Source organism: Cervus elaphus, chromosome 27, assembly GCF_910594005.1.
Source record: "Cervus elaphus chromosome 27, mCerEla1.1, whole genome shotgun sequence".
Taxonomy (NCBI): domain Eukaryota; kingdom Metazoa; phylum Chordata; class Mammalia; order Artiodactyla; family Cervidae; genus Cervus; species Cervus elaphus.
In genome coordinates this window covers 36,846,111-36,858,559 of record NC_057841.1, presented here as the reverse complement: position 1 = coordinate 36,858,559, position 12,449 = coordinate 36,846,111, and the positions used below count along the sequence as shown (strand labels likewise).

The window sequence follows — 12,449 nt, the reverse complement described above, 5'->3', positions numbered from 1 at the left end:
TATTATAAATAAAAGAGTTTCCTGGTTTAAGTGACAAAGCTAATATGGAAAAGAACTGGGATGGAATCCAAGTCTTTTTGACTTACAAGCTTATTTTCCTAACCAATTATGCAATCTTGCTAATTTTCACAAGTTACACTCTAGAGCAGGGGTCAGATCCAACCTGCTATTTGTTTATAAAATTTTATTGGAACACAGCAATCCTCATTCATTGACTACCCTTTATATCTGCTTTTGAGCTACAATGTTAGATTTGAGTAGCTAAAACAGACACAATCTGTCCCACAAACCCCAAAATATTTCATCTCTAATCCTTTATGGAAAAATTTGCTGACCCCTGCAACAGAAAATAACCTTATTACTAAGTTTTGAGGTCATGGTGTACTCAGGTACCTACAACTTTTGTTGCTATATCAAAGGCATTCTTTTTATTGTTCCTTCAAGCTTTGGTTATCCTGCAGATAGCAATCTTTGGTCAAGATTAAAAAGGAAAGTCTCTAAACCAATCTCCTTTGTGAAGTCTTTCCCATACTCAGTCACACTGGCTCCCTTTTCTTTGTTCCTATCTCAATTATTCTAATTATTCTACTTAATGCAGCTTGATTCACGTAACACTAATTGTGATTCCCCCTAGGATCTAGCAATGTTGCCCCTGAGTACATATTTACTCAATAAGCATTTATTAAACATTTTCTAAGCATCTGTGCTAGACACCAGAAATATAAAGATGAATATGGCAACTTGTGATTAATATCTAGTCTATTTAATTAGGTACAACAATATAAAGAAGCTGAGCAATGGAGGCTGAGCCTGTGTCCCTGCAACAACTGCAGCAAGATCACTGTAAGTACTTTGGTAAATCTCTACTCATCAGAATCCCTGGAGGTGTAAGTAAGTGTTAGTTGCTCAGTCATGTCCCATACTTTGCAACCCCATGGGCTATAGCCTGCCAGGATCCTCTGTCCATGGGATTCTCCAGGCAAGAATACTAGAGTAGGTTGCCATTCCCTTCTCCAGGAGATCTTCTCAACCCAGGAATCAAACCCAGGTCTCCTGCATCACAAGCAAATTCTTTACTGTCTGAGCCACCAGAGAAGACGTAAGTAAGTAAGTGGTGGTAAGGTCCAGTATAAACTTCAGATTATACTTTAGCAGGAATGTTGTAGAATCACTCCATCAGTAGATAGGAAAGACTGTTTCTAAATGTGCAAGTATTATGAAAAAGTAAGAACAAATCTCACATGATCTCCCTTAATACAAACTAATTTCTGTCAAAATGTGATCTTGTGTACAAATGAACTTAATTACAAAATAGAAACAGACTCAGAACAAACTTAGTTACCAGGGTGGAAGAGTGAGGGGATGGGATAGCTAGGGAGTTTGGGATGGACATGTACACACTGCTGTATTTAAAATGGATAACTAACAAAGACCTACTGTATATCACAGGGAATTCTGCTCAACATTTTGTGGCAGCTTGGATAGGAGGGGAATTTGGGGGAGAATGGATACATGTATATGTATGACTGAGTCACACTGCTGTCCACCTGAAACTATCACATTGTTGATTGGTTATGTTGTTATTGTTTAGTCACTAAGTTGTGTCTGATTCTTTGTGATCCCATAGATTGTAGCCCAGGTTCCTCTGTCCATGAAATTTCCCTGGCAAGAGTATTAGAGTTGATTCCCATTTGCCTTTCTAGGGGATCTTCCAGACCCAGGGATTGAACCCACGTCTCCTGCATTGCAAGCAGATTTACCACTGAGCCACTGGGGAAGCCCACGAAAAGTTAAAAAACACCTGATCTTGTGATCTTGGAAGTGAGCGTTGCTCACTTCCTCCATCCGAAAGACTATTAGACAAGCTTAACTGTGAACCTGGACAGTCTCCCCATCTCTTACCAAAGAGATGTCCTTTTTTCGCTGTTGTAACCCTGTACCTGGCACAGTCTGGCACATGGTAGTTATCAAGAATTTGCATTCAGCTCCTGACTATCCAAAGTAAAATCTCTCTAAGTTGTCCTAGTATGTAGAATAGGAGTTTTTCCAATTTTAGACTGGAATGGTATGAGGATCTTTGAGTACAAGGAAGATAACACACCCAAGCAAATGTTTGGTCCACCCACACCTTGTTTTCCTCCCTCTAGAAAAGCTTCCTTGGAACTCTCAGGGCCACTGCCCTCTTGGGGAATATAAACATCCCCTCAAGGCCGAGCTAGACCAAGTGGACTGGTGGAAAGGTCAGGCATTATGGATTCTTCTTCATTGTAATCTCTTTCTAGAGGCTTTAGTCCGAAGAGCCTTGAAGTAAATTTTTAAAAAGGATTACCTACCTCTGAGGATGAGATATACTCAAGTTATCTACAATGAGAGGTTTGTAACAATGGACTCTTGCTGTACCTGACACAGATCTTCCCCTCCCACTGGAACTCTGAATTATTTTGCTGCAGGCTACAACATTCTGAGCAGTATGTTGGGAGTTGACGGGAGGTGGGGATAACTCACCTGTACAAGCTTAGCAGAGCTGAGCTTGTTGGGCTGCAGCTTGTTGGGCTAGCCTTTGATGGAGACTGGTTGGACGGGTTCTGGATCTACAGAAGAACCGGTCTGACTGGCCTGTTGTGCCAACATATTCTGGTTTGATTCCATGTTCCACAGACGGTAGAAACCTGCCCAGCCAGTTAAATGAAAGGCATATTAGGTTATCCACTGCACACCTTATATAGCTTAGATGCAGCACAACTCTTCCACACAGCAGTGGTGTCTAGCAAACTCTAGCATGGTCCAGGGAGGTGTCTCCCACTGATTACTGTGTAAGTTCATAGCTTCAGGGAAAGTCCGCAGTGAAACACCTGCTTTTGACCAAGAGCAGAAGTTTTCTAAATAAATTGAAGGGTAAGTTAATATATTTTTTTATCTTTCTCAATTTTCTATGCACTTTTAGAAGGTTAAGAAATTAAGTTTTAGATGATATCTTTTTAACATGGTAATACCTTTTATATAAATTTGCTTAAATATTGTTTCATAGTACTTGCATACATATATTTTCATTGATTTGTTTGGATAAAGGTTACTTGGCATATAATATACTTTTCTATACTTTTTTGGTAAGTCATGCATGGTTATGGTCATTAAGAAAGCTGGGTTGAATAATTTTGCTAAATATATTTCATCTATTAATTAATGATTCATCTTAAGCCATCTACTCCTTTGATAATATACTATTATGTTTTACAGGCTGTTGCTATATGGTAACATTTTATATGGCAAATCTAATTGTGGATAAAATAATAATTGCCTTTTTAAGGCATTAAAAAAAAAAACAACAACAGTGCTATTCTTCTTGGTGATCCTCAGCACATTAACAGAACAATTCACAGCAAGAAGTGAGGAGTGCGAAAAACAAAGATTGTGGAATCTGGTAACTGATTAACTATTGGAGCTCAAAAGCACTTGCTGAGCTGAATAGAAAGGAATGAAGACAGGTTTTATCATGCCTATTAGGTCTGAAAACCTTTTTAGGTTAAAGAATATTTGGATCTCCTTTTAGTTTATATTTTAAAATAATTATTTTACCTCTCTTTTTCATTGATCCAATTAATTTATTTTAGTAATTTGTGTCATTTAAAATGAAAGTTACCAAACCCTTTAGATTTATGTTGGCATACCAACCTACTCCTTAGTTATTAGTATTAGATTGAACTGAATGCACACATCTTCTGGGCAATTTAATATAACAGCTCACATATGAACTTTATCGTGGAATTAAAAATTACTTTTAAACATAGATTTATACTAAATACTTTTCTCTCAAAGACTATCTGCAGATCATTATATGACTCACCTTGAACTGAGCAAGACTGATGCATTCTTTTCATTGTCCCTTTAGAGTCTTTGTCATTATTTTCAAATTCAAAGGCTGTAAGAGTTTCTTCAGAATGATAATAAAGATTTTTTTTTTAAGTGAGTAAATGTTCAGATGAGATTCAGTTTTTGCAGGGAAACCTTTTAGATGCTTGCCTACTCCAAGGCAATTCTGCATAAAGCTTCTGATATTCAGCTGAATTTATAAAAAGCTATGTAATGTTGAATCTGCAAAAGGAATGTGCTGATTCAGCAAAGCAAAAAATTAATTTTATTCAGCATAAACTGTAGTATGACAATTTTTGAAGAAAATATGGATCAAAAATTTCAGTTGATTGAATTTTTCTCTTTTAAATTAGTTTTCAGGCTAAATATAGATATATGTCAATAGTGTATACTTACACTGTTTCTGGTAAATATATTATACCTAGTAACTTAAAATTTTTAAATCTTACTATATTTATAATACAGAGCTTATTCTTTAAAGATAAACTTAATTTGGGATTCCAGCTTATTTACTAGGCATTTTTTATGCTTATGGTTTTGAGGAAAGCTATTTAGGAACTAGATATATATTTCATATAAAATTTGTGGGTAAAATTTCAAGTCTAATGCTACATTTTGGAGAGGGAGTCTGCAGTTTTCACTTAATGGAATTTTTAGTTTCAAATATATGATTTCTTATTAAATATGACTTTTATGTATTTTCTTTAAATTGATTCCTTTAAAATATTGATACATTTTGATATTTTGATTAAAATTAAGCATATACAGATTTATCAATCAAATTAAGAGTCTGTGTATGCATATATATTTTATATAGCCCTGCATTATCTGAGGGCCTAGGTCAAAAACTGTTCTAGTCATTTAATAACCTTTTTACTCTTTAAGTCTAGCTGGGGATGCATTCCTTTATCTTTATTGCTGGCCACACAGTTTCACACAATGACTCTTTTTGTCAACCATGCTAGCTTTCTTAACACCTATAACCTCCTTCTTTCCTGAATGTATTCATGGGTTTCCTATCAAAAGCCCTTAGAATCATGACATTTCTGAGCTAGAAGGACTCTTTAAGAATGACTGATGAATTCACTTTTTAGTTGAATGAAAAGCCCCCAAATGTAGCTGAATCACATAGTCTAAGGATAGAGGTGGTACTAGACCACCCCAGCTTCCTGATACCAGCCCAGACTAATATTTTTTCACCACTCTACACTGATTCTTCTGAGTACTACATAAAATCTACTCTGTGTTCTGAAAGATTCGTAAAAAGGTAAAATTGTATAAGTTATGTTAAGGAGTATCTGCTGAACCAAGAAACTCTTTGCTTTTGTATTTTAATCTATATAATTATTGCCCCTTAACTTTTTTTGGTATAGTGGCCAAATTTATGGGATTGCCTTTGGTAAGGAAGATGACTACCTCTTCAAACCCTAATCTCATAAGACCATCACAGAATGTTGTATCAAACTGATGAGTACCTCACATTACTCCATCTTTATCCAGATTATTTGTGGATACTGCTGTCATTTTTTAACTTACTCTTACTTTATACTGTCTCAACTGTTTATTTTCTTAGTATGTGTGTTTAGTATGTATGTATTTTTGTATTATTTTAGTCACTCTTACATGGATACAGTTTAGAATTTGTCAAGAAGATTGTACTTCTAAAATTTGATTAGAAGTGACAAAAACATTTCAAAAAGTAGATGAAGCCCAGGATTACAGGACTCAAAACCCATCTTAGAGGGGATAGAACCTGTTATATAAAGGGTGATATCTTAATACAGTGCTTTGTACACAAGCACTCAAAAATGCTTTAAGTTGTTTTTAACTTGAGGAATTCCAAGGTAATAGGACAACAGAAAGCTTGAGAAAAAAAGGCTGTAAATTTTTCAATTCTCATTCTTCAAGCTAAAAGTTAATTCTCCTAAGCTCTTTATCTTTTCACAAGTAAAATCTTACCAGGAGGATATTTCTAAATTTGGTAAATTTAGTTCAGTCCAAGTGGACTCTAGAAAATAATTTGTTTCTTATCTTTATACTCAAGAGAAAAGGTAGTATATTGAAAAACATATGGGTTTTTGAGCCAAACTGAGATGGATTTGAATATTCACTCTACTACAAACTAGTTTACCCTTGGGAATTATTTAATGCTGAGTTCTCTTTTCTCCATCTGTAAATGAAGGAAATAAATGGAAATCATTCTCTAAGAGTAGTTGGAAGAATCAAATGAGATATTGTATATAAATACCTAGGAGAGTTTCTAGAACATAGTAGGTATAGCAGTCAATATTCTTCCTACCTTTTTAATAGAATACATAATAAATTTCAACAAATAGCTTGAGTAAGAGAAGTCAAAGCTTTAACTTAGAATATACATTTTTTTGTCAGAGATAAAATTTAATCAGCCATCTTGGAAAGCATTAAGATTTAATATTTTAATCTTGTTAAATTAAAAAGATTAGAAACCCATATAATTGAACCCAATTAAAGAATCATTTCAAAGATACCTTTGTTAAATGTATTTTGAGAGCAACATACCAATGTGATTAAAAGGCTTGGATAATTTTTAAAAATTCAGTCATCTCTACCAAAGGAAACAAAGATGGTGACAAAGATGTGACGAAGATAGTGCAAATTATGCCTTACTCGTTCCTAGTGTCTGCTCTTCAAAGGCATTTCACATCTATTTACATATATCATTTCGCATCAGATTAGTTGGCCAAGGGTTTCCATGTGCTCTAAGGATTGTGCTTTCTACTGCTGACTGAACTATTTCTTTAGGGCTAGAGCGTATGTTTTTTTCCTCCAAAGATTCTCTGATGAGTTCATTTACTGTAGGTTAATATGAAATTATATTGCATTCCCTTGATAGTAGATAATGATAGGAAGAGTGAGTCCAAAATTGGATGTAAGAAGTAAGCTACACTAGGATTCAACATGTTCTAAAAATAATACTAAATTAGCCACAGATTGATAAACTCATTAGGAAATGGAGCCAATGAACAAAGTTCACTAATGAGATATCTCATCTCATTAGTCAGAAAGGAGTTCAGAATAGTATGATAAAACATTTTAAAATCTTATCTAATGGAAGTTGGGTCACACATCTTCCAATGTGTGAAGAAGGAACAGGAAAGAGATTATGACTTGATATTAAATCAACAAACAGATCCACTTTATAACACAAACTCATCTTACTGGGCCTTTGCAATCAATTTTAACTTCCTGAAAGATGTTTAACTGCTATACAAATAAGTTTTATGGGAAAAATATAATTCAAATTTATATCCATGGCAAATGCATTAAACTGAAAAGCTCATGTGTATACCTAAAAACAAAAAAAGCACTTCACCAATTTGCCCACTAACTATACATTCTTACTAAAACTATTACATCCATAAGCAATTAAACCTTATATGACTATTCATTAAATTAGCATTTAATTTCCATTTAATTTTCATACATTCAAAGTGGATATTTCTATAAACAATTGAAAAGCACACATGTAATTTTTAAATGTTTCTCTATAAATAGTTAATCTGAATAATACAGGACTAACAACCAAACTTGCTATGCATCAAAAACTAACTGGGAATTAGAGAATGGTGTAGCTCATTATGTTAAAGACATATAGTTTTAAAAATAATCAGAAAACTATTAACTTAGAAATTATGTATTATTGACAAAGTGGAAATACAACTTACATGGAAAATTTTTTTTCAAAGTACTATCTCCTAAGTCTATTCCCTTGAAGGTCTGCGTCTGTCTCTACAATGATTTAAATGAGGAGTGAGAAACACTTCCAAAATGAGAATATTTTAAACCGAATGAATTTCTTGAAATGAAGAAATGAATCTGGAAACATTAAGAAATAAGGTTTTGATAACTTTCAATAACATTAAGAAATAATGATTGATAACTTTCTGTGGCTTGCAGTATAATATTCATGGACATAGAGCAATATTACAGAGTTCTGTGATGAGGAAAAAATTTACATTTACCATATATAGATTTTCCTCAACTTATAATGATTTGTCAACTTAAGTCTCCATGAATCCACTGTAAACTGAAAATATCACAAGTCAAAAATGCGTTTACGGACTTCCCTGGCAGTCCAGTGGTTGAGACTCTGCTTCCACTACACAAGTTCAATTCCTGGTTGGGGAACAAAGATCCCCTCATGCTACATGCTGTGGCCAGAAAATAATTTTTTAAAAAAATTTTTGAATGCATTTAATACACTTAACCTACTACACACCATTGCTTAGCCTAGTCTACCTTGCATATGCACAGAATACTTAAAATAGCCTACAGGTGTGCAAAGTCATCTAACACAAAGCCTACTTTATAATAGTGTTGAATATCTTAAATAATTTATTGAATACTGTACTGAAAGAGAAAAACAGAAATGTTGGTCTGGATATGGAATGGTTTAAGGCCACCGACTGTTAACCCTCATGATTACATGGTTGAATGGGAGCTGCGGCTCAAGGCAGCTGCCCAGCATCATGAGACAACATCATGCTGCATATTGCTAGCCCAGGAAAAGATCAAAATTCAGAATTAAAATTATGGTTTATACTGAATGCATATGGCTTTCACACCATTGTAAAGTCAAAAAATAAAGTCAAATTATCTTAAGTCAAGGACCATTCATACAGGTCTACACTGGGAGGTCTCCTAACTGAAAGTAGATGAAATGCACTCTGAGATATAAGGATTATTTGCACTTTTGAAAATATTAATATTGTGATCAATTTTCAATCATATATTGTAATAAGTGTGCATGTATGCTCAGTCCTCAATCATGTCCAACTCTTTGCAACCCCACGGACTGTAGCCCATCAGGCTCCTCTGTCCATGGGATTTCCCAGGCAAGAATAACAGAGTGGGTTACCATTTCTTTCTCCATTTCTTTCACCTAAAGATTGAACTTCCATCTCTTGCATCTTCTGCAATGGCAGGTGGATTCTTTACAACTGCACCACCGGGAAGCCCCCCAAATAAGCACTGAATGGTAAATACCCATCTACATAGAAGTTCAGTGAGCCCTTATCTTCTGCTCTAGTCACTGTCCAAGCACTCGTTTAATGAAAGTTAAAAGAGATAAATGTTGCTCAGGAACAAGTATACGGTCTTTTAACTATAATATAGAACCAACCTCTGGAACCTGACTATTGGCCAGGAACCTGAACCCTGTACCTGGAAACTGGCAATAGGCCATTCAGCAAGAAAAGCTGTTCAGTCCATTTCAGCACAACAATACCAACCTCTTTTCCCACAGTTTTACTTGTTAAGATGAATGACATGTCATTCTAGTTCCACCAGTAGGTGTTAATTAAAAACATTAGTATAAATTAAATTCTCAGCAGTTCCTTTGGTACCACAACAAACCACATGTTAATACTAAATGTTAAAACCAGAAGTCAGATGAGGGCTGTCAGGTTTTACCCGACAGGAAACTTGTGGGCACTGCAATGACTGGAGCGACCTGGGCCCAAGAGGAGTCCAGATACATTACAGAATAAACATGGTAAAACTATTTTTTCGTTAGTTTAACAATATATGCTTAACTAATACACTGTACAACTAAAATGGATTGTTTGAGAAATGAGTATAGCAATTTCAAATGGAAAGTGAGGAACTTTAGCCTATTTTTGTCTGATGTATTCGATCCATTCCCACAAAACCTGAGATGCACGGAAACTTGATCTTCTGTGAGAAAGGTATTTTCTAATAAACTACATTTCATTTCCTGAATTTGGCTGCCAGTTTTTAAAGAGCCAAACAGTCACAGAATGAACAATTAGTATGTACTTTATAAATACTTTTATGTCCAGCATTGATCTGAGGACTTTACTGTTTAAGTCTACATTGGTAAAACTGTAAGCAAAAACAGACTGACTACCTTGCATCCTCAAATAACACTTATCACTATAGTAAAACACAGAATTTTGAATACTACAAGTTTGTCTTGGACTATTTCCAATAGGGTCTGGTTACAAGAACTAATTCATTATAACATTTAATGTGATCCTGGAGCATGGCTCTGAAGAATATGTTAGATGAAGGCTCTAATCAAGTTGATTAAAAATAGAAAACTAAATAGCCAGTTATGTACTCTAATTGAGTAAATACCATATCTGTCTGCATAATGATAGAAACTTAGCTTAGAGAAAATGGGGAAGAAATAGGTACAATTGAAAAAGAAATCTGATTAAAATCATATCCTCTTTCCATTTAATTTGAATTATGTCAGAATAGAATAATTGTCTGAATTTTAAAAAATAACTCTTTCTTAGAAAGTGGTTAAATTAGCTAATGAATTGAAAAAGGGAAACTAGACTGAAGAAGGCATTGAAATAAGAAAAAGTGGAAACATAAACTGCTGAACAAAGTCCAATAATAGCAGATACTATTTTCAAAAGGAGTTATCAAACATACTCAGATCTTCACTAAATTAGCTCAGGTCACAATCAACTTGATACCAATGTTCCCTTTCCCAAGAAGCTGAATAGATCATAAATCTCTGTTAAATAAATGATTCCTTACAACAACCAAATTCTGAAATAAATGAATAAATTAGTTTCCCCTTTCCTTACAATTCTGCAGTTGGGCAGTTGTTAAAAACTCCGTAGAGAAGGAAATGGCCACTCACTTCAGTATTCTTGCCTGGAGAATTCCATGGACAGAGGAGTCTGGTGGGCTACAGTCCATGTGGTCTCAAAGAGTCAGTCACGACGGAGTGACTAACACTTCAACACTTAAAATATAACAGAAATAATAATATAATAACTACCTGACTATTTAACTATCTGACTTATTTAAACTTAATCATTTGAATCAAGTAAGATATGTAATACCACTTAACAAATTATTATTTAATCCCTTCTATAGTTATAAATCTCTCAAAATTTGCATACCAATTCAACAATTTCACTACAATTACATAACATTAGCAACTGGAAACATCTTTTTGATTATCTACAGCTCTTAAATTTATTTATTATTAGCATCTTTTTTTCCATTTATTTTTATTAGTTGGAGGCTAATTACTTTACAATATTGTAGTGGTTTTTGTCATACATTGACATGAATCAGCCATGGATTTACATGTGTTCCCCATCCCGATCCCCCCTTCCACCTCCCTCTCCATCACATCCCTCTGGGTCTTCCCAGTGTACCAGCCCCAAGCACTTGTCTCATGCATCCAACCTGGACTGGTGATCTGTTTCACCCTAGATAGTGTACTTGTTTCAATGCAGTTCTCTCTGAACATCCCACCCTCACCTTCTCCCACAAAGTCTAAAAGCCTGTTCTGTACATCTGTGTCTCTTTTTCTGTTTTGCATATAGGGTTATCGTTACCATCTTTCTAAATTCCATATATATGTGTTAGTATACTGTATTGGTCTTTATCTTTCTGGCTTACTTCACTCTGTATAATGGGCTCCAGTTTCATCCATCTCATTAGAATTGACTCAAATGAATTCTTTTTAATGGCTGAGTAATATTCCATAGTGTATATGTACCATAGCTTCCTTATCCATTCATCTGCTGATGGGCATCTAGGTTGCTTCCATGTCCTGGCTATTATAAACAGTGCTGTGATGAACATTGGGGTGCACGTGTCTCTTTCAGATCTGGTTTCCTCAGTGTGTATGCCCAGAAGTGGGATTGCTGGGTCATATGGCAGTTCTATTTCCAGTTTTTTAAGAAATCTCCACACTGTTCTCCATAGTGGCTGTATTAGATTGCATTCCCACCAACAGTGTAAGAGGGTTCCCTTTTCTCCACACCCTCTCCAGCATTTATTGCTTGTAGACTTTTGGATAGCAGCCATTCTGACTGGTGTGTAATGGTACCTCATTGTGGTTTTGATTTGCATTTCTCTATTAACAGCTTCTTATACTATTTGAATACATATATATAACCATTCAGGCTTCCCTGATGGCTCAGTCAGTAAAGAGTCTGCCTGCACACAAAGACAGAAATATAGATCAATGGAACAGAATAGAAAGCCCAGAGATAAATCCATGAACCTATGGACACCTTATGTTCAACAAAGGAGGCAAGGATGTACAATGGAAAAAATACAACCTCTTTAACAAGTGGTGCTGGGAAAACTGGTCAACCACGTGTAAAAGAATGAAACTAGAACACTCTCTAACACCATACACAAAAATAAATTAAAAATGGATTAAAGATCTAAATGTAAAACCAGAAACTATAAAACTCCTAGAGGAAAATATAGGCAAAACACTCTCTGACATAAATCACAGCAGGAGCCTCTATGACCCACCTCCCAGAATATTGGAAATAAAAGCAAAAATAAACAAATGGGACCTAATGAAACTTAAAAGCTTTTACACAACAAAGGAAACTATAAGCAAGGTGAAAAGACAGCCCTCAGAATGGGAGAAAATAATAGCAAATGAAGAAACAGACAAAGGATTAATCTCAAAAACATACACGCAACTCCTGCAGCTCAATTCCAGAAAAATAAATGACCCATCAAAAAAATGGGCCAAAGAACTAAACAGACATTTCTCCAAAGAAGACATACAGATGGCTAACAAA

The 12,449-nt window shown here is 34.9% G+C and overlaps 1 protein-coding gene across 1 annotated transcript in view; it reads left to right on the top strand.

Annotated features, from left to right (window-relative positions):
* Window positions 1–2,765: 2,765 nt before the first annotated feature.
* The window catches only part of RBBP8 (RB binding protein 8, endonuclease), an 80,135-nt gene continuing 70,451 nt past the window's right edge, over window positions 2,766–12,449 (top strand). The window contains exon 1 of the mRNA XM_043889299.1: window positions 2,766–2,895. The gene's annotated coding sequence lies outside the window, so the exon portion shown is untranslated. The remainder of the gene's footprint in view (window positions 2,896–12,449) is intronic.